At 39.8% G+C, this 23,277-nt stretch overlaps 2 long non-coding RNA genes across 5 annotated transcripts; both read left to right on the forward strand.

Moving 5' to 3' along the window:
- The first annotated feature begins 2,377 nt into the window (after positions 1–2,377).
- LOC127532356 (uncharacterized) lies at positions 2,378–4,390 on the forward strand. The gene is made up of 3 exons (XR_007939738.1): positions 2,378–3,160; positions 3,603–3,743; positions 4,025–4,390. It is a non-coding gene; the product is annotated as an uncharacterized LOC127532356 (long non-coding RNA).
- Positions 4,391–4,568: 178 nt separating this feature from the next.
- LOC110969614 (uncharacterized) lies at positions 4,569–10,165 on the forward strand. 4 transcript variants are annotated; one of them, XR_007939715.1, is made up of 7 exons: positions 4,569–4,709; positions 7,100–7,196; positions 7,813–7,851; positions 9,082–9,203; positions 9,403–9,537; positions 9,610–9,700; positions 9,872–10,165. It is a non-coding gene; the product is annotated as an uncharacterized LOC110969614 (long non-coding RNA). The 4 variants fall into 4 exon arrangements; XR_007939714.1 differs by lacking the exon at positions 7,813–7,851 and adding an exon at positions 8,204–8,242 and having other exon boundaries at positions 4,570–4,709; XR_007939713.1 differs by lacking the exons at positions 4,569–4,709; positions 7,813–7,851 and adding an exon at positions 8,204–8,242 and having other exon boundaries at positions 6,993–7,196.
- Positions 10,166–23,277: the final 13,112 nt, after the last annotated feature.

Below are 23,277 nucleotides of genomic sequence, written 5' to 3' on the forward strand. Positions count from 1 at the left end.
TTACTTCCTGTTTGGCAAAAAAACCAGCAAGTGTGTAACGGACGAGGGATCTGTGAGTGTGGAGTGTGTCCATGCTTGGGTGCGAAGTTTTCAGGGCCGACCTCTGAGGAATGTCCTTTCTGCCCGGGCAGCTGTTCGGCGATCCACAACTGTGTGGAGTATTGGGTGTCTGGATTGGGACCCAGCAGGATATAGATTTACCCCCACCTGTACATTCCAGTGCTACACAACACTTTCAGGGATGAACTAGTTTGCCTTCATCATAATTTACCACAATAAAACAAAGATGAAGAAACACATTAACCCTCTGAACCCCAAAACCCAGTAGCAGGTTTGAAAGACATTTTAGCTTTAAACAAAAAAAAGTTAGATCATATTTCATAAGATCCTGGAAAAGACAAAACAATCCTGCACTTACTGACATAACTGACAAACCACGAGTGATTCAGCTGTTACAGTCCCATGACAAAACAATCAGGGACTTTTTGGCTGAACTGCAGGAAGTGTTTATGCAGAGCAGATAGGAGGAAACAAATCAGAGCCTGAGAGGAAAATAAAACATATTAGAGCAATAAAATAAATGCAGCATGGCTCAGTAACAACATGTCATCATGTTGCTGGAGGATACATTCAGCATGGTGAAACATGTTTCCAGTGCTGATGAGCAGAGTAGTAGATCAGTCCCTCTAGGAATTCATGATGTTGTGATTGTGCAAATTCAACCAATCTTGTGCAAATTGTGCACGAGCTTGCAATTTTGTCCAATTGCAACTTTTCTGCAATTTTGGCCAGCCTCCTGTGAGTTCCACCAATCATAGCAGTCCTCAGCGCAAACGTAATGCATGTACGTCACTGAATTCACTTCCTTGTTTCTGGTTTGAAGATGCAGACATGTCTCATTCTAATGTCTCTGATTTACCAACAAAAACTACTGCTGAAGACTGTGCAACAAAATGAATTCCCTGATGTTCTTCACCAAAGCGGAAGTAAACTGTTTTTACATCCGTGCAATATTGTGGTGGAAAACAAAAAGCAACAACAAAATAATCTAACACTTTTCTACCACGAAACACATCAGGAGAACGGCTGAAACAAGTGGACCACAGACCAGATAAATCATCGTGATGGAAACTGTTGCATCCAGACCTGCTGGAGCTCTGAAAGAATGAAGGTAAATTAGATTAATTATTCCGCCAAGGATTGCGGCGGAGTTATGTGACGATCGGGACATGTCAATCATTCCTCTGTTAGCAACATCACTCAGAAATGGACTAAGGGGTTTGGATGAAGTTTTCAGGGAAGGTCAGAGATGACACAAGGACCAAATGAGTAGATTTTGGCAGTGATGCGGCTTGAAGTCTGGATTCATGGATTTGTAAAAGATTTGCCATTGAGATAGCGGCACCACATCTGATAGCGGCACGGTAACCATGGCAACAAGTGAACGCTACCTCCGTGGCCTGCTGATGATCACATGATTGTGATCCTACAACAAATCTACCGCTGTGGATGAAGGGGAAATGATACAAGGAACAACTGATTAAATTCACAGCAAAAACTCTAAATCTTACCAAGTCTGGTTGTCTTACTTTTAGTCAAAATGTCTCATCTCACTTGATTTCAGATAAATTCACTTAACAAGTGACATTTCAGCAAAATTGAGGGACTTGTTTTAAGACAATGCATCTTAAATATCTTGTTTAGTCAAACAACCTTGAAAGTATCTTCTTTTAACCCTCGTGTCGTCATGCAGGACAAATTGACCCCTTTTAAAGTTTAAAAATGTGGAAAATAATACATATTTTCACAGTGAAAACTTCCACATTTTCAAAGTTTTTTGGGAAATTTTTGAACATTTTTTGGTAATCACTTTAAATCTTTTTAGTATTTCTTTGGAAGATTTTTGTTCATTTTTTTTGAAAATATTTACAATTTTTAGATTTTTTCATTTTTTAGATTTTTATTTCTGGCTAAATTTGGGATTTTTCTTTTAAATGAAAACTTTTAAGGAATTTTCTTCCTGAAGATTTGGGGAATTTTTTAAAAAATTTTTTCAGCAAAGACAATATTTTTTTGTAGCGTAAATGAAGACAACAGGAGGGTTAAATCATCTAAAATTTAAATTAGGTGATTACATGAAAGCAAAAGTCTATCTTTGAGTGAAAACTACTGTGTTTTTTTTAGCATGTCTGGCTTATTTGCAGACACCCAAGCTTGACAATCCTGGTAAAATAAGTTTTCACAGCTAATTTTAAAATCTCAAGATTCTAGATATCACATCTTATTTCAAGAAATCTGACCAAGCCATTTTTCACTTCTTCTATTGGCAGATTTTTTTCACTTATTTCAAGGTTAAAGTTCTGTAAAATATTTTTTTTTCTAGTTTTGAGAGGGGCAGTTTTTCCAGTGTTGTGGGGATGTTTCTGAGTCCCATCAGTTCCCATCGCCCGCTACATATTTAGGTCACGGGATTCGGTATGTACACATGCAGAACACACACCTGTGTTCAGCGCAAGGTCAGGGAATGAGCAGTCTTGGTGGAGTACTGCTCTCTAAAAGCTTTTCTTGTTTACCGACGTGACAAATCGTGAGCGCGTGTGTGAACACGTGTGTGCCAGGAAGTGAAATTAACTTTTTAGGCCACTGACAGATATGTCCAAATGTGATTCATTCAATAGAAAACTTTCATGTTGTGCCATAAATCTGCCAACCACTTCATATTAAACCTGTTATGGTTATGGTCCTGCTCCTGCCCTTTGTCTCCCCTTTTCCTTCTCTTCCCCATTATTGCTCTTTGTGTGTGTTCTGGCTTGTGTGTCTCTGTCTCCCTCTGTCTGCCAGCCTTCCCTCTTGTCTTTCTCTCTCTCCCGGTCACTCGCCCTCTAGCTCTGCCAGCTGATTGCCCTCAATGGCATCAGCTGCAGTAATCAGTCAATTCCACTCACCTGTTCTCTCAGCCATTTAAGCCCTCTGCTTCCCTCTACCTGGATCATTGTTTGCCTTCATCCCATGTTGCCATGGCCTCTGTTCCCCAGCTATGGACTACTTTGTTTATGGACCTTTGCTGCTTCTGCCCTTTGTGGATTACCCCCTTTTGGACCCTGTCACTTGGATTTCTTCAGTCAGTTTTTTGCTCCCTCGATTTTGGGTCCTCTGTAGTGTGAGTACTTCCCCTCTGCTTCGTTGTGTAGTGTTTAGCCTTGTGGTGCCATAGCTTTAGTTAATTTGGTTTTTGCCCTGCTGCCCCAGTTCCAGTCACTGTGTTTGTGGAGTTTCCCTAAATAAAAGCCCTTTTCATTATAACTACTTGGCCTGTCTGTTTGCGCCTGCGCTTAGGTTCTCCATCCCCACAATCTTAACAAAACCAATATCTGGCTGCTGCTAATTTCCCACCGTGGTGTGCCAGCTTTTATGTAAATGGGTTGGAGCGTCAAATAATTAATTTCACAATGCATATTGTCAATTACAATGTTGAAGCAGTTCTACAAGCTGAAAAAATGCAACTTTTTAGCAATTGTCACTGTCTCCTGCATATTCATCGCAACAAATGAGCTTAAAATGTTGCAACTTGCATTGCAATTTTTTTTTTTTTTTTTTTATAGAAAAACAGCTGTGAACTCGGGCGTTTTTGGCTGCAACAATCACGAAAAACGCCTACGAAATCCTGGAGGGACTGGTATATACAGCATGTAGAGCTGCTGTTTTTCTCCAGTCATTGTGACCTTTGTGAGTACCTGGAAAAAGTATGTTTGCTTCCAATATTTAAAACATTTTTGTAACTGTGCCAGAGCAGCCTTGTGACTAGTAAACAAGCTGCTCCGCCACCGGATTGGCTCTCATTGACGTTAGATTCACTTATTACACTCAGACTCGTTGCATCCTTTTCTTTCTATCTACACTACTGTTAATAAGAAATGCTAAATCCTAAAATGGATTTCTTCCTCTACTTGTTGGTTTGGTTGCTGTTTTGTTTGTTTTTATTATTATTGACCTGTTCTGTCTCTCTCTCTCTCGGGTGTGCCAGTGGAAGTTGTCGATGCGTGACAATGGTGTCGCCTTTCGAAGAAACTTATGCCACAAAAGAAATGCCCAACTTGTGTAAATATTGATTCCAGGATCACTGCACCCTCTTCTTCGCTGTGCTGTTTCCTAGAGAGTCGACTGTCTGTGCAAAGTTAGTGTGCTCAGTCTGATTCTATGTTCAGTTTTAGCTCTGCAGATGTTTAATGCTCTGAATCCCTGAACAGCTCTATTAACTTCAATTACTGTCAGAAAGTGTGATAACTGTAATAATATAACATGCACATTTTATTTTATCTGTGCTTGCACCAGAGAAAATTCCTTGTAAGTGTAAAAACCTACTTGGCAATAAAAACTGATTCTGACAAAAGTGCAATGTATTCTTGGAACTGCAAATATTTTCTAGTTTTCACGATTTTACTGCAACATGTTGTCAAGTTCAGCATGAAGTTTCTTTTACAAGCAAGTTAAGAACAACATCCAGCTTCCTGTTGGTGCTGCTGAAGAACGTACTGCTGTCCGTATGATGATGCAGTTGTTCCTGGCGGTGAGGCTAGTGCTGTGCTGGAAGCGAAGATCTCGGGCCTGCAGACAGAACTGTCTTTTCTTTTTCTACCACAGAAAAAGGAGTGTAATTCTCAGCAGTGTCATCATGTCCACAGGAACAATGCTGGTTTAGTATATGCCTGGTAAGGACCACATAATTTCACATTTATGGTGCTTTAATTTACAAATACTATCACATGTTTTTGCACAAAACATAGAATGTGTTTCCAAACTGATACCTGGAACAGATATACACTGAAAGTTAATTAACAGCATGTCTGTCATTTATAGCTGGGTGTGATCATTAACAATCATGACTGTAACTGATCTCATAGGATTATAAGTATTAACAGCAGGAATGTGTCCTTCATTACTAGATTTAAGCATCAGCTGTAGCTGAATATGTACAATAGCAGCAGGAGTGATGTCAATTCATCCTGTGATGCTATGATATTCTCCTGTTTACCAACAAATTGCTTGACTGAAATCAATAATTGTTTGTCTCCTGCAGTTTTCTCTGCTGTTATGTTTCATTCTTTTTCTATTCTGTTGCTTTTATTTCCCACAAAGGTCCAGATCTTAAAGCTGTATAGCCAATCAGATCATTCTGTGGGCGGGGCTTTACTGAGGGCACAGAGTGACAGCAGACAGAGAGGAGCTGCATCAGAGCCGACGAGAACTTTTAATGTTTTATCAATAATCAGTTGATAAAAATAACTACAAATAATCACAAATATCAGCCTCAATAACCAGCTGATCCCTGATTCTCATGTTCTAGATAAATAGACTGAATGATTGTAAACTTCATGTCTTGTGGTTTTTCATCAATAATAACAGACATTACATTTCATAGATTGCCAACTTTTTGGTATGTTCTGTAAAAAAGAAAAACCTGCTGAAAGTAGGCGATTTAATAAATAAATCTGACAAATCAATCTAAAATTTCACATATGTCTGTATAGATATATTTTATGACACAAATATATCAAACAAATCAGAAATTGTTGATGAAATGATCTCAATGTGGATGTCTGAACTGTTATTTTGAAATATGGATGTCAGTAACACACACCCATTTTAGACACTGAATGTTCAATGTTTAGAAGCTGTTCTGGCAGCAGGTGGTGACACATCATAGAAAAACTGTCAGTCCGTGAATGTGAACCTTAACTCTGTTCACAGCAGATTCAGATGCAAATAAATGCAAGGTTTTAAGAAACTGCATAGATCTTAGGCTCTGATGGACAACAGAGTCTTTAGTAGACTTTATTTACTAAATAAACTTTAAAGAGTAATAGCTCTCTGAAACACCTACAGCTGATCCAAAATGCTGCAGCCAGAGTGCTGACGGGAGTCAGCCAGACAGATCATATTTCTCCTGTACTGGTTTCTCTTCATCAGCTTCCTGTGAAATCTAGAATAGAATTCAAAATCCTTCTCCTGACCTATAAAGCTCTTTACCAATCTCTATCATATCTTAAAGACCTGATAGTACCTCATTATCCAGACAGAACTCTGCTCTCAAACTGCAGGCTTACTTGTTGTTCCTAGAATCTCTAAAAGTAGAATGGGAGGCAGAGTCTTCAGTTATCAGCTCCTCTCCTGTGGAACCAGCTCCCAGTTTGGATTCAGGGGGCAGACACCCTCTCTATTGTTAAGACCAGGCTTATAAACTTCCTTTCTGACAAATCTTATAGTTAAGGCTGACTGGATGACCCTGGGAGGGTCAGCTGGACTCTTCACTTTTTTTTCTTGCCACTGTCGCCTTAGGGCTCCCCTGGGGGTTCAGGCATATGGGTTCTGTAAAGCGTCTTGAGACAATTTGACCTGTAATTGGTGCGATATAAATAAAATTGAAATGAATTGAATTAAACTAATATCTATTGCATGATCATCACACTGCACCTGGGAACTATTTGCTTTATTTTACAATGAACTGTAAAATATTCTTGTGGATGTGGCGACGTGTCTCACAACCCATGGGTGTAATTTTACACCCATGAACAAATGTTTATTTTCCTTGTAGCCAAGTCAAATTGAGTCTGTCTCTTCATGTAGCACATTTAAACACATTTAAAAATGAAATACAGACACTGACTGAAAACCCTAAAACAAGACAAACCGTTGGATGTGAAGGTTATCCCAGACACTATAGGACAAATGAACAGAAACGGGGAAAAAACGGACAAAAACAAACAGTTCACTTTGGCTGCTTTGCATAAGGTGGGGAGGTGAAACAGAGCGTGTCAGAGTCAATGCCTACAATGGCACAATAAAGACACGTGTCAAACTCCTTCACATGACAAACCTGAAACTTCTTTGGAATTTCTCATTAAATTTGGATCACAGGTTCAGTAAATATTTGCATTTGTGTCCTTGAGTGGCTTCTGATCCTGTTTCAGTACCAGTCAGAGCTCTTACTTAAGAGCAGGTCTTTCTGTCTTTCTTCATCTTTGTTCAGCATCTCCACACAGAAAGAGAAGGTAACTCTGCAACAGGTTAACTCATTTGGTGTCCGTCTGTCTTTCTAAAGGTCGCCTTCATCTGTAACATCTGCATCATCTCCAACATGAAGATGCTGACGGTGTGTTTGCTGCTGACTGCCATGCTGGTTCAAACTCAAACTACTCGTGAGTATTTATTGGAATATATCCATATTTGATTCCTTATGTATCTCCTTCACTACATTTCATATAAAATACTGACATATATTTAACAGCTATGGCTACTTACTTACATCGGGGGCGGCTCAGTGGGTAGAGTGGCCGTCTTGTAACTGGAAGGTTGCTGGTTCGATCCTCGGCCTGTCATGCTCACGTCGAGGTGTCCCTGAGCAAGACACCAAACCCCTAATTGCTCCTGATGGGTTGTGGTTAGTGCCCTGCATGGCAGCTTCTGCCATCAGTGTGTGTGAATGTGACGTATCATGTAAAGCACTTTGGATAAAAGCGCTATATAAATACAACCATTTAATTACTTGGCAAATTATTAAATCGACTTGGTGATCAGAACATGAACTTATCAACTTAATGATGCTAAATTTCCCCGTTTCTCAGACTTTGACAGTTCGACTAGAAGCTGCAGTTTAGCTTAGCACAAAGAGGTGGGGTAGCTCACCAGGAGAAAGGGCCATAAAAAAAAAACCCAATTCCAGTTTTTTGAAACGTGAAATCCATATGATTGTCAAACTGATCTACCCCAGAACAAGAAAAGGTTGAAAATGTACTCTTCCATCTGTCCTTGCAGCTCTTCCAGATACGACGCTACCTCCATTAATTACTGAAGGTGAATTGGCACGTCGTCAGATTTATATTTAGGGTCCGAGCACCGAGTGTGCCGAGGACAGGCGGTGCAAGGGCACCGACTGTCCAAGGCAAAAGTGGTGCCTTGGACCCTATTGGAACCTTAGGGTTTTTTATTATTATTTTCTTTTTCGTTATTATTATTCTGCCAAAGCAACTGCATTTTTCAGGGCCTGAACATGCTCGAAAAGTCATGAAAATTTGCACACACATCAGAACTGGCGAAAAATTTCATATTTTTTAGGGCATGTGGAGGTGTGTGCCAAAATGGCTCCATAGCGCCCCCTACAAAATTTTAAAAGGTTGAAAATGTACTCTTCCATCTGTCCTTGCAGCTCTTCCAGATACGATGCTACCTCCATTAATTACTGAAGGTGAGTTGACATGTCGTCAGATTTATATTTAGGGTCCGAGCACCGAGTGTGCCGAGGACAGGTGGTGCAAGGGCACCGACTGTCCAAGGCAACAGCGATGCCTTGGACCCTATTGGAACCTTAGGGTGGGTTGAAGGTGAGTTGACATGTCAGATTTATATTTTTATTTGTAATCAGTGACACTGTGTGAAACTTGAGGTGTGTTTAAAGGGAAAGAGATGCAAAGTAAAAATATTTACACAGTATTTCACCATTGCCATGCAGTTAGACTGATTGAAAATCACAGGTGATCACAGGTATGTTCAACTTCTGCGCAGAGTTTCTCCTGCTGTTCAATTTAGAAATAAAAACCAACTGAGGGGTGAATTTAAAACAATTTCGCATGTAAATGACATTGCACAGGATTGTACCAGTGTTGGATACTGCACCTGCTTATACAAAAAAAACAAACAAACAATAAAGAAAAGGTTCATCATGAAACTGTGAAGCTCTGCCAGATGACACAAAAGATCCTGTGGTATCCAGAAAACAAGTCTCCTTAGAGTTTCTTAGATCAGTAATGATGCCTGCTCAAAATGTGAATTCTTTGTTATCTAATATTAAATAAAACCAAAAGTGCAGATGTCCATGTCAATAACTGCAGTGTGAAAATTTCTACCTTACACAGATGAATGCAGCTGGAAACACTAATAATAGATAGATAAGTAGACAAAAAAATTCTTTGTAAAAGGTTTTTATTCCAATTTAATAATCTATACGAAAAAATAGAAACAGAGAAAAATTCACTTCTTATATGTCTTTAAGCTGCCTGGGAGATTCACCATTAACCCTTCTCCTAGATTTGTCCTCAGGTCATCATTTCTATGATGACTGGCATCTAACTTGCCCTGATGGATGGACTTCGTTCTATCACCGCTGTCTCCGCTACGTTCCAACAAAAATGACTTGGGCTGAAGCTGCGGTAACTCAGACTATTACTTATTCAGAGTTGAATGTTTTGAGGCTAAATTTTGCTTCATGCTTGGAGACTCGTACTACAAAGCCAGTTAAACATACCCGGCATATGTTTTCATTGTTTCATTCATACTTCCTGAGAATGCGTCACTAACTTCAGATTTAACTGCTTTGGCCACTCTGCTATTTGTTCATCTCCACTGCAGAGAAACTGTGAGACCCTGGGGGGAAGCCTTGCAATTGTTGCTGAATATTTGCATGGTGACGACATTCGCGAGGTGATGTGGCACAGTGGACACACGCGTGGAAAAGTGTGGATTGGAGAACACCACAGCCCAGAGGTAGAAGTTCCTTATGTTTTACTGTCCTCAAAATGATCATGAATTCAAACAATCTTCTCTTTTGTCGTACAGCATTACTCTTCCTGGGGCGATTATTTTGGTTGGCTTCCAGACTATTATCATGGACACCATCAGCGTGATTGTCACCAGAAAACCTTTGGAGGTAAATCAGGCAGCCTTGAAGATAATGTGTGGGTGGTAGTTATTCAGGATCTACAGAGCAATGCTCTTTCCTCTACAATGTTTACATTTTGTACGTTTACATAATGACACATCGTTGAACAAGTTAAATTTGAGTTGCACTGACTGACTCCTGTCTTTTGACTCCTTCCAGAAGAAGACCCTGATGCTAAGCTACCATCTGTCTGTAGCAAATAATACTCATTTAATCCCTGAACGGAAACAGACCCATAATTCATCTGTAAAAAGCATAAACACCATCTGATTTGTGTTTTTGCCATTATTCTCTCATATCTCTCTATGAACATCTGTATTTCCACTTAGTGCTACATACAACATAAACAGTCTTTTAGATAAGAACGCTTAATGCTTTCTGCACTTTCTTTGGCAGAGTGAACTGCACTTTCAAAACCTATGAAAAATTAAACATTTAAGCATCGAAAAAAGACGATTTTCTCTGAGTCTGTGTTCAATCTTTCAATATTTTGTCCTGAATCTCAGAAAATTCGATCCTGTATGGCTAAATGTGGTCTGTTAGAAGCTCATATTCATTAATGATGAACATGAGATCCAGCTTGTTTGGTGTGAACCTGACCACGACCACCACAGGTGAATGCATAGTCCTCACAGTGAAGCACAGAAGTGGGAGTGATTATGATATGAGGCTGCAAGAGTGTTAAAGGTGTCGGATAGAAGACATTTATAGATGAATGTCTGTTGATAAACCAAAATATTAGCTGGCAAGATGACTCCCAGTATGCAGAAACTTTAGGAAGAGGAACAATGCAGCATGACAATCCTGTATTTTGAATAAAGTTTTTGATTTTACATGAGAACAAATGCACTAATGTTCATCTCAGAAGTGCTGCAGTTACTGAAGCGTGATGCAGTTTAGAAGCATTGTTAGGATCAGATGTAAGTAGGAACTACAAAGCAAATGATGTTGACTTAGCATCAGGAAACCTCTTGCATGAATGATACTTCAGATGAAAGTTTGCATCCACGGTTGTTATAAGTTGTTTTGGAAAAATAACAGCTTTAAAGATTTATAATTCTTTAGACTAAGAGTCTACAGCCATGATCACTTCTTCATGAGACTGGAATCACACACAGCATTCCCTTGGGCTTGCCACTAATGGCAACATCCTAACATGCTAACAACAGAAAGGATTCATAACAACACATAAAACTGCCAAACTGACTTGACAGTTATATGGAAACACACAACAGTGCACTATTGGTTTGTCAACGTAAGAGCAACTGAAGCAATGAACACAGAGTAGCTTCAACAATTGTGAAAAAGACTGTGATGCAGTGGATCTATAAATAATTCATATAATGATCATAATCATAGTAATGGAAGTTTGTGTATAAGGTAGACTAACTGTGTGGCTGTTCACAGTAAAAATACTGGAAAATATAGAATTTTACATTAGATCAGCTGATTCACTTAATTTTCCTTCACTAAATCCAGGTTCATGATAAGTTATACAAATCAGTGTCTGTGAAACAAATTCAGAAATCTGTGTTCGTGCACCTGCATAGACAGAATTTAAATTGCCAGAAGAAGGTCCAATAAAAATCCATTAAAAAGGCAAATTGTGTCAGCCCATGCAAAGTGGGTGAGTCTCCGTATACGTAATACAGGAATAGGAGCAGAACACTGGACTGATCAGATTCTGGTGGCGAGAAGCTGCTGTGTCCATTTGTTGGCCAGAACTCAAGAATCCATGCATTAAATATGACAAAGTTTCACATTTCACGTTTCTAAGAAATTATGTTTAATATCTAAAAGGTCAAGTGTCATCTTCACTGTAACATTTTTATGTTCTATCAAATCAGCTCTCTGACCTTTGCTCTACACCATAACTAAGAAACAGAAGTGACCATATTTCACATTTGAGTAGAAATAAGATTGCCCCTTAAGCTGGCCGGCTGAAGTTTAATGGCAAAAGCATTTTTAGCTTCAAACGGGACGATAGAAACACTATACATCCATGGAAAGCTTAGAGTCTCATGAATCCGCCGGTATAAACCACTTTCAGATGTGATTACCACAGCGGGTGATATAAACACATTTCTAAAACAAACAACAAAAGTTTAAAGGGACACATAAAGGGCATAACTCACCTTCCGATGGTCTTTTACCGGTCAACGATGAAAATAATCCACAAAAACCGGCCATAATCCAAGAGTAGTCATCCAGACAATACTAGCAAGTATCATATTTTCTCCAAAACATGTCTAGAAATAAGTAAATAATCCACAAATAGCTCGGCTCCGTGCGCGTCCACGTGGCGCATGGTGGCGCTGCGCGTTCCATAATTCACTGCATTTTTATCCATAATTTTATGAAGCTTTCTGTTATCCTCACGATCTCGGTCAGAAAATGGCGACTGAACCCTCTGCCTTCGATCCCAACCGCATTTCAACCAATCAAGTGACTCATCGCTGTCTCCGAAGCCGGAACAGCCAACCGTTGCCGAGACCGATGGATCTGGTGACTCTCATCTCTTCACTAAATTCTGAGCAAAATGACGCCGGAGGAAACGTTTGACTGACAGGGCTGATAGCCAATGAGCTTGCTGAATAGCCGAGAGGCGGGTTTTAGCGGCCCAGTGTGACTTTTCACACCTCCGGCTCTCCTGCTGCAGCTGCTTTTCTCTGTCTCTGTCTGTGCCTCTGATTCAGATCAAGAGCCACACTGAAACTTATCTGAAGTGATTTTTTTTTAGTTCTTTATGAGTTTTTGGAGTGAAAATAGTGTGAAAAAGGGCTAATAAACAACCATATACCATTTTTTCACAGGGTGTACATAGGGTGTCCAAAATTGACATAATTGGGCATATTAGTACAAAAACATGTGTGAAACACTCATTTCTTGTAGTTTTGCTCTGAAATTTTGTCCTGAACTATGTAAGACCCCAGGCTGTTGCCTTGTTGTGTTTCAAGCTCTCACAGTGCTGCCACACTAATTTTCAGGTGTTTTATTAGGGAAAAAATTTAGGCGTGAATAAAATTCCTCCTAATTCAGTGTGTTCCAACATAAATAACTCTGTGTCAGTAGCACCTAGAGTAATTCTGACTGCACTGGGTGACAATGCAGGTTGTCAGCTTTCAAAGGAGACCCCAGCCATGCCTGTACTCCAAACAGTTCAAGAACAGCATTCAATTTACTTTCTGTACATCTTCAGTAGAAATTTCAGGGGAAAATTGACCGCAGGTTAAAGGGTTAAAGATGTGTGAATCGTCCAAGTTGTAGAGTTTCTGGTTTCCCACCAGCAAAATGTATCATCTGTAAGTGAAGACAGCGTGTTTGTCAGGAAAATATTCACTGGAATCATATGTGTCATTATACTGATAATTTCATTTTCACAAATTAAAAACTCCACTTAATCTACTACCTTTCTTTTTCTTTCTTCTTTCAGCGTCTTCACTAAATTCATTATTTTTTCTCTATAATTTTCCTTGATATGATCTGTAATTTAGCAAAACATGGAAACTCCTCAAAATAACAGTTAATTTTATTTACTGGTCTCCAATTTACACATTTTTTTCTTTTAAATTCCAGCAAATATCTGTAAAGTGATGATTTTTATGGCTAATTTAGTTACAGGAAGCAAATTTGTGAAATAATTAATTCATAGTCAGTCTAATCTTGAGATGCACCATTTTTCTCTCAAATACCAGCAAACATCTGCTAAATAAAGATATTTTCTGCTAAATAAATGCAGTAAAACTGGTAATTTAAAGTCACATATTGTAAATGGAAATTTACTATTTTGAAAAAAAAAACATTTTAAGGTGAACATTATTGACAATTTGGACCATTTTTTGTGTTAAAGATTGAAGTTCATCTTAATTTATTACAATATCAAGGCAGTTTGGGTAGCACAAATTTTTGCTTGTGTCTTTGACCCTCTTCATAGTTGAATCGGTGCAGTTCAACTACATTTGACCCAGACTTGTTTTTTCATTACCGTTCACACATTTTTTCGGTCAGGACTTTGGGGAGACCAGTCTAAAACATTAATTCATGTCTTTACAACATTTGATGTGTGTTTGGGGTCATTGTCTTGTTTGGACATCTGGCTACTTGACCTTCTGGCTGATGATTTTAGGTATTCCTGAAGAATGTGGAGGTAATCAGTCCTGATGAGACATATTATTCCTCCAGTAAGTTCTGGGTCTACCCCAGGGTCTCCCCCCAGGTGGACATCTCGTAAATCCTCCAAAGGAAGTCACCCAGGAGGCCTCCAAATCAGATGTGTCAAACTGCTTTTGACATACAGCAGGATGGACTCTACTTCCTCCAGGAATCGATCATTGACCTCTGGCCTGAGGTCCTCTGGTACCAGGTACACATGTGTTAGGGAATTTTACGATGTCGAGAGAAGAATCAGGAGGCAAACTCAAAGACACTCTGGACACTCAGATGGCTGATATCAGTTTACTGATATCAGGACAAATGATACAGAAATGATACAACACAGTGATGTGAGCACTGGCAGCACCAGTTCTTGGGAGTCTCTCTGGCTTTGGGTACCTATACCATTTGGGAGACATGCCATGTTTAGGTTACACTCCAGATATGGTAGCAGGACAGTTAGTTCAGGATCCATCTGGACAGTGATACGACAATATGACCTTGTTGCGCTTATGTAGTCAGCCAATCAATTGTCTTTTATCCCTATGTTATCTTTACCAAGTGTCTGTCTGTCTGTCTCGGGGTCAGTTTAGTAAAAAGAGAGATCTAGGGTGACAGTTTGGGATGACTCACCATCTACTCTTGGTTTTTTATGTGACTGCAATGAACAATGCACCAGGAACACCTATGTTTTGAGAAAGTGAATAATTTTTCCCCAATAAGGTGGACTGTACTCCCTCCAGGAATTCATCATTGACCTCTGGCCTGAGGTCCTCTGGTACCAGGTACACATATGAACCACCTCGTGCACAAACATGGTCAATCCATGACTAGCACAGTCCAATACCAGAATAGCACCCGGGTTCACGTCCGACAGGTCGTTCTTCTAATTATTCTCCTACAGGTTTCTCCATTATTGCCCACATGAGCGTTGAAGTCCCCCAGGAGAACTATGGAGTCCCCAGGAGGAACTCTTTCCTGGACACCACCCAGAGACTACAATAAGGCTGAATACTCTGCAACAGAAAGGCAATCTTCTTATTTGCTGTGGAGAACTCCAACAATGCAGCTCTCTGCCAGGGGCTTCTGAGAATCCCCACACCCACTTGGAATGTCTTATCCTGAGCAACTCTGGAGGAGAAAGTCCAACCTCTCTGCAGGTGTTTGGTTCCAGAACCTTTACTGTGTGTGGAGGTGAGTCCAACAATACTAATCAGTAACACTCTACCTTCCACACCAGTTCAGGATCTGTCCCAGTGAATGAGATGAGGTTCCCACAACCAGTCTACACCACCAGGTAGCAGCCCACCTACAAGCCCACCCCTGTCCACTACCCAGAAGGCTTTGCACCAGACGCCTATGTCCAGCGTTGTGAGTGGTGGGCCCAGTTTGCCTTTTCAGACAGTCTGACTGAGCCTCTCGGGACAAGGATGGACCACCAGATGCACAGTGGCGAGCTTCGCTTCTGGACATGGATCCAGGAGGGGGACCCAGTACCTCTATTCCAGATGAATTGGTGCTTTTCCTTAACTTAGATATCACTGTGCTTTTGTGAAATGCTTGTTTTCTTGTCCTTCTCCCAGGACCAGGTTGTCTTGGCAGACCCTACCAGGGGCATGTGCCTCTAACAACATATTGTAGTTTCCAGGAGCACATAGACACTTAAACCTCTATAACAAGGTAGTGATTCCTCAGGGGGGTCCGCCTTCTTTTATCTTTCATTTACATTTGTAAAGCACCGGTTTCAGTTCAATACAGTTAAAATCACTTTAAAATGTTTTGTTTAAGTGTGCATAAAATCACTGAGCATCTGTGTGTTTTAGACCACTGTGTAAAAATTGCACGTTGTCCTCTGAGACATTTCTAGATCCATTTGTTTTCAAGGAGTGCCTGCATGCTGTCGTCTTATTTCTAAAATTTGCATGGATGGCATGAAAATAGGTTGCTTAGGTCAATGTGCTGTTCAAAAAGCATTTCCATGCAGTAATCCACGGCAGTACTTTTGCATACAAAGACAGACCAATGATAGTTGACCGAGAAACGAAGGAGAATTTCCATAGATTTTTATTATTAAGGCAGAGTCTCCTTTTGCTGTCCACAGAGCTGCATTGTGATGGAGGGCATCTGGCTGGGTGTCTGCTGTCTCTCAGGTCAGTACCGTCTTTAGCGTTAAACACTGCTTATTATTTTGCTATAATGTAGGGAAAGTATTTTGTTAATTTGGAGTCATGTTGTATTTTCTAAAGTTTTGTGTTTTCCTGACAGGGTGGCTCATCCTCCCCACCTGTCCCCTCCGTCAGTACTACTTTATCAACCAACATTTGACTTGGAATGAAGCTCAGACCTACTGCAGACAGAAATACACAGATCTGGCAACCATGGAAAACGCTGACGACATGAGTCAAGTGGAGAGCTTGCTTTCATCTTCTGGTTACACTTCTGGCATCTGGTTCGGTCTGTACAGTAAAATCAACTGGAAGTGGTCGGACGGCCTCACATTGAGCGGGGCTGAGTACCAGGACTGGAGACACGATGAACCCGTTTTTGCCATGGGCCAATTTTGCTCGTACCTGAATGAATATTGGATCACTACGAAATGTGGATCAGAGCGACCCTCTATCTGTTACAAAGGTAAGGGTATCAACTCTAAAACTACACATTTTCATCTCAAGTAAAGGACTGCATTCTGAAAAACACTGTTTGTACTCAACAAAAATAAATATAATTACAAAATGGTTTAAATAAAATTTTTCACTTAAGACAACATCTACTGAATTACATTCAACAAACTGTACTGAGTTCTAGGAATTTGCCTTTCCTCCACAGTCAAAGCGATGTGGAATTACCTCATCACAAGTAACATCAACATTCCTCTCTAAGTTGCTCATCAATACACATTCAATTGTTCAAAATAGTTGTGTTACATTATGTAAGCGTATCTTTTGTGTGTTATGTATTTATTTACCATAATCAAAAAAATTAGTTTTTAAATCGACACACATCTAAAAATTCAATGACACTTTTTTCTTTTTTAGGAAGGTAAATCTAAATTTAAAAAGCAGACTTTTTATCTTGCAGCTGCGCTTTTCTTTAAGTGGTGAGAATGGGTCTCTTGAATTACCTTCCAAAATGTGTTCAGAAATTCAGGTTGTGAACTCCTCTCCCCTCAAACTGCAGGAACACAAGAGAATCGTGAATTTGTTGGTGTGAGTAAAGCCATGAATTTCTCCGAGGCTCAGAAGTACTGCAGGGAGAACTATGTGGACCTGGCCACTGTGACCAACGCCATCGAGAACAAGCAGGCCAAGGCCCAGAGGCCACAGCGAACACCTGCATGGATGGGCTTATTCAGAGATCCTGAGCTTTACTGGTCTGATGGAAGCAGCTTCTCCTGGTCCAACTTCGGTTCTGGTGAAACCAAAATCCGCTCGATCACAGTCATATGTGGCTTCACATCTCTGAAGACGTCTATGAAATGGAGGATGGGGGTCTGTGAAGACAGGAAACCGTTTGTGTGCCAACTCACTGGTGAGTGTTTTACTGACCATCAGTGCTCCCTTATCTACATTCATGTGCTTCATGTCACTAAAGCAGTTTCAAGTATTTCTGGTGTCTTTCTGTGTTTCTAAACAGTCACAAGGCAGGTGGTGAAGTTGAGGATTGATGTGGGGGACTCCTCTGTGGATCTGAACGACCCTGCTGTCAAAGCAGAAATCCTGAAAAGGGCAAGTGTCCAAACTCCACCCTGAGACGTCACAGACATTCAAAGCAGATCACAGGATGGATGAAAATGAGCTTTGAAACAAATTAAACAGATTCAGATGAATGTCTAGCTGACAGAGAACGTTTTCACAGCATCATCTACAAATTATAACAGGTTTTTCAAGAAAATGTTTAAATGAAGTCTTAAAGTTCACACAAAGTTGAATGTCAGCATTCAGAGGATGTTTTCAGGAACACAGATGATGTTCTAAAATGACAAAGGAGGAATGTTCTAAAAACAACATTCAGTAGAATCTATCCAGATGTTATGAAGGCCTCATTCTGGGAAATTACAAAAATTAAATAGTAGTAAAGAGTAAAAATGTGACTGGGATGTTTGACGGTTGCTGCCATGTTTGTCTTCCAGCTGGAGGAAAAACTGAAGGAGAACAGAGTGAATGGAGTCACCCTGAAGTGGAGAGAACAGCCTGATGGGAAAGTGTTCCACCAGGAGGAGGATGAAGGAACCCCACCTGACACTGAGCTGAGCTCCTCAAACACCTGTGTGTGAACCAAAGGGAAACAGCGCCCTCTTGTGTTTGAATTAGTTCATTACTGCCTTTGAGTCTGTGGCAGTTTGTCGGCTCCTGTTAAACACCGGTTGTGTGTCGGTGAAATTTTACCTGTAACTTTCACTGTGAACTCATAATCATTGCAGATATCTACAATTTGACCGATTTTCTATTTAATGCTTTATAGCTGGCAATTTAATATGTATTCTTGATATTTTGCAGAGTGACTCTGGCTGCAATATATTTACTGTGTGTGTTTGTATCAGCATCATCTAAAAGAAAAGAAAATTTTTAAAAAAACTTTTTGAAAAAGTCAATTCTGTTTTGATGAGTAAATTTTTCCTCTTTTTGTGTTTCCTAAAATTTCCCATTTTGCACTCTCACTGTTTATTTCTGTATTTTATGGCCCACAGTTGTCTTCTAGGATCTTTAAAATTGTACGTACTGCAACAAAACATGCCACAGGTATTGCAGATCTTCTTGGTTTTTCTTTGTTATAGAAAAGTTTAAAAGAAACATTTTTTCTTTGAGTTTGTAGCAGTTTGTAGGCTCTTGTTAAACACTGGTTGTGTGTCGGTGAAATTTTACCTGTAGCTTTCACTGTAAACTCTTAATCACTGCAGATATCTACAGTTTGACCGATTTTCTGTTTAATGCTTCATAATTGACAGTTTAAAACGTATTCCTGTTGTTTTGCAGAGTGGCTCTGGATGCATTTTATTTACTGTGTGTGTTTGTAGTATCATCTTATAAAAGGAAAGAAAAATAAATAGTTTCAGAAAAAGTCAGTTATGTTTCATGAAGCAAATTTTTCTTCATTTTGTTTCCTAGAATTTCACATTTTCATTCCCACTGTTTATTTCTGTATTTTAAGCCATGAAATTTTCTTCTAGGATCTTTTAAATTCTACATACTGCAAGAAAACATATCACAGAATTCTGCTGCAGATCCTCCTGGTTTGTCTTTGTTTAAAAAAGGCTTTAAAGAAGAATTTCTGTTTCCTGCTCAAGGTGAGAAACTTTACTGTCCTTGTTGAAAATTGTATCTGATTTCAGAGCAAAATGATGAAAATGAGACAAAACAAAGATGAAGACAAACGATATCCAACAGATGATCAGCTCACAAGAACAAACAGGCAAAATTACTTTCACAAACAAATTAGAATAATCATTCATATCATCAATAAACAAGCAGCTATTTACCAACAGTCCTCCTCATTCTGTCTAATTTAGTCCAAGTGGATGAAAAAATATTCAGTTACAAATAGTCATTTACCAAAAACAGCAGTTCTTTGCCATTTTTCAGTCCTTAATAGCCATAATTTTTCTATTTGATGAACAGTTAATATCTGTAAAAAAAAAAAAAGTTGATTTAAACACAGTAAAAATAAAAATATACAGATGATGTGGAGGTTATTTCCATCTTTTCCCATATTTTTTATATTTATCTGTCAAAATATTTGTACTTATTCAAATGCAGTAAAAATGGCAACAGATTTATAAAAGCACGTGAAGGTTATTTACATTTTTTTTTGTCTATTTAATATGTTATTTTGCCCTGTAAACATGGTAAGCTGGACTTGTTAGGGGATTGATTTTATTGCAATTTCACAAAACAGGCAGCAACTGGGGAAAAAAAACCACATGGTGTATTTGGAGGGGGGAGTTTTCTGTCAGGTAAAGATTCTCTGTGATTTGATCGGAGCAGGTGTTTGGTGACTAACCTGCTCCAGTCAGAGGCGTGGCCTAATTAACGGCTCACCTGGATCAGCTGCCAGCTGGAACAAATGTTTAGCAGACAGGTGCAGACACTCAGTGAAGAAAACCGTGATACCAATGCCAGAACAGTTTGGAAATGGAATCTGCCGCAGAAGTTAACACCGTACAGGAGGAATGTTCTGGATTTCACAGCATATTTTCCTTCTTTTACACATCATAGCATCTTTCTGTCGCCTGCAGGCTTCACGTGACGCTTAAACCAAGCATGGACAGGTATTTGTAGCTTCGGTTTGGCTTTAGCAGGATCTTTAAAACTTGTTCCCACAGGTGAGTGAAAGTGGTCATATTTCATTTCTACCCAAAGCTGCTTTTTCTTTCTTTTTTTGTTTTTTAATCAACTGTTTGACTGCTGCTTGTCCTTTGTGTGGAATGTCACTGGTCATCTGTGTCGCTTTAGTTTCGAGCTGTTTTGATGCAGAAGAATTTGTTGGTGCAAAAGATCAGTTTTTTTTTTAACCTCTCTAACCATTTTCTTCCAAACAGCTTTCCAACATGGACAGCCATTTATCCATCAGTGCTGTAGTTTTCTGATTTCAGTGCAAAAATATAAAATGAGTGCTTTTCCTGTCTGATTCTCACATCTTATTCTACTTATCTTGGTTGACCTCTGTCTTGCTAACATCACTGCTCTTCCATAACTCTGTTTAGATTCGGCATTGCATTGAATTTCCTTTGGCAATTTCTTAATTTTTCTGTCCCCGTGTAGCACAGAGGTTTGTATGGGAGATGGTTTTCTACTTCATCTTGAATTTATTCTGGTTTAAGTGTCTGTAACCAGGAGGCACTTTTGGTGGGAAATGTTGGTAATGATGCTTGAGTTTGATCTGAGTTTCAGAGTTGGTCTAGAAGTAGGTAATGTCAGGGGAGCAGTTTTAGAACCTGCAGTAAATCTCTTGGTCTAATCCAACTGCTGTTGAAGGTGTCTGGGTTTTGTCTGTCAGGCCTGAGATTATTGGGGCCTGATCCCTTTGTAATGCCTCTTTTCTACATTCTACCTGTCTCTCATTTGGTGTTTCTAACATGGCCACTATGCCATGACTTTGTCTGTGATAGAGGTGTAACTGTACACAACTCGATTCACTGTCCTTAGTGCAGCTGAGAACAGTTTTACACAGGGTGACCATATTCTGTTTCTCTGAAAAGAGGACACACTTCCAGCTCGTGCGCGAAAAATTTTCAGTCCCCCCCCCCCCCCCCCCCTTTTTTTTAGGGGTATTCTGTGGGTCAGGGAGCTTTGTGTGCTTCAAATTCAGTTAAACAGATATTTTGAATTCCCCAGAAAATAACACTTTACCTGGATACTCAGAAAAATAGCCCAAAACACTCAAACAGTTGCTTTATAAATAATATATTTATTAAAGCAATTCTCCTACACAATATAATCAGTCACATACAAATATGGCATGCTCTGGTCTTTAATAGTTATTGACTCAAGTTGTGTAGAAACACATGTATTCAGATGTTTAACAAAATAAGAAATAATCATCTCAAGTCTGACACTCGCACCTTAGTTAGGACAAGTGAAGTAGAGTACCATTCTTCAAAATAACCTCCCAATTATCAATGATATAAAAATAGAAATAATGCCTCAAAATATTAAACAAAAAGAAAAGAGAGGTAGCCTATTTTTCAATGTTCAGTTACCCATTCTTCAAAATAATGTGTCTAATGGCAAATGAAAAAAATATAGAAATAATGCCTCAAGTCAACAGTCCTTTTTTTTCCTTCTTTTTCCTTTTCTTCTTAGCTACAGAGACATAAGTCCCAGCTTTGCAGACTGTACATTCTGCCTCCCATTTGACACGACCCGGACGAAAACAGGGGTACTTTTTTTCGCATTTCATCAGTGAAATGACATTTGCGTTTTGGCATTTTCTTTCTGTTCGAGTGCTCTCTCGCAGTGTGCCTACCTGCCTGTCAGCCTGCGAGGAAGCGAATCTCCAGCGCCATGGCACGCGCCGGCACTGGAAATTCGGAAACGCGGCGCTGGCGCTCCGCAGCGTGTGCAGTGGAAATTGTCTGATAGAAGAGAATGGGTTCTAAGTGCTGCGCAGTACGATTCAAGAGCGCGGCGCTGTGCGGCACGGCGGTTTCGCGTTATGTGGAATTTAGGGGATCAAAAACCCGGACATTTGAAGGACTTTATAAACCCCGGCCGGACAGGCCGGACAGCCTCTCAAAAGAGGACATGTCCGGGCAAAAGAGGACGTATGGTCACCCTCAAGGGCGTAGGTTTGGTCTCAACATTGGTAGGGACGATATAACAGCATAACCTGCATGTACACTTTTTGCTGGGGACGGGACATTAATAAGACCAAACAGACTGGGTGAACGGGGGTCAGGGCTACATTTCTCACGAATATGAACCTAATTAATTGATAAGCTAAATGATCAATGCAAAATAAATCTGCATTGACTTATACTAACTTTCATGTGTATTGGTTCAGGTGATAGTAATTAAATACATTTTAATTAATAAATAAATGCACTAATAGGTATTTGGTTTCAAAAGTGTAAAGTCACAACATGCTCTAGCCTTCTTTCCTTCTAAACCAGGCCGTTTACAAGAAGAAAAGCAGCAGCACGTGTTTTTTTTTTTTGTTTTTTTTTTGTTTTTTTGACTGTCAACACTTTCCTGTGAAACACAGACTGGGACCTCTCTCTCTAAGCAGCTTCTTGCTCACGTTTTTCTGGTTCTATATTTTCCAGCAGAGTTCACTACATTTCTCACAGTTTAATTAACGTTAACAGTAGAAAACATACAGGAGGACAATTCTCTCTAAGCAGCTTCCTACTCGAGTTTTGCAGGTTAGCAAGTTCACACCGTTTAATGTTATGCTAACTCTGATGCAGGTCGGACTTTCAGTAGCAACATTAGTGGTGTGTTCCCCACGTCCACAACATTGACATCTTTTTACATTACTTACAGTGTCGTCTGCTGCTGCTGCTGGCCGAGAAAAACTTCTAATATCCCTCCTCTTCGAAGGGGGCGGAGAAGGCGGCATGTTTATTTCTTGTGTATTTCTGTCGGGGCTGTGTGAGTGGCGGGGGGGGTCAAGTCATCCAATCAAAGGCACGTTTGATTGGACTGGCACATTCAGCAAGTGAAAAGGGATAAATGTAAGTCTGAACCTGGTCTGAACATAATGAAAATAATTCACTTAATCATGGTAGGCTCAATTCTATCCTTACAACGTATGGGAAGACAATCAAAATGACCTATATAACTGAACTCATTATATAATGCAAATAAGGTTGCTTAAAAGTTGGTGGGGACAATTTGACCCTCTTGAAAAGTTGGTAGTGTTATGTCCCTACCGTCCCGATGCAAACCTACGCCCTTGGTCACCCTATTTTACAA

The sequence above is a fragment of the Acanthochromis polyacanthus genome, chromosome 23, assembly GCF_021347895.1.
Source record: "Acanthochromis polyacanthus isolate Apoly-LR-REF ecotype Palm Island chromosome 23, KAUST_Apoly_ChrSc, whole genome shotgun sequence".
NCBI classification, from domain to species: domain Eukaryota; kingdom Metazoa; phylum Chordata; class Actinopteri; family Pomacentridae; genus Acanthochromis; species Acanthochromis polyacanthus.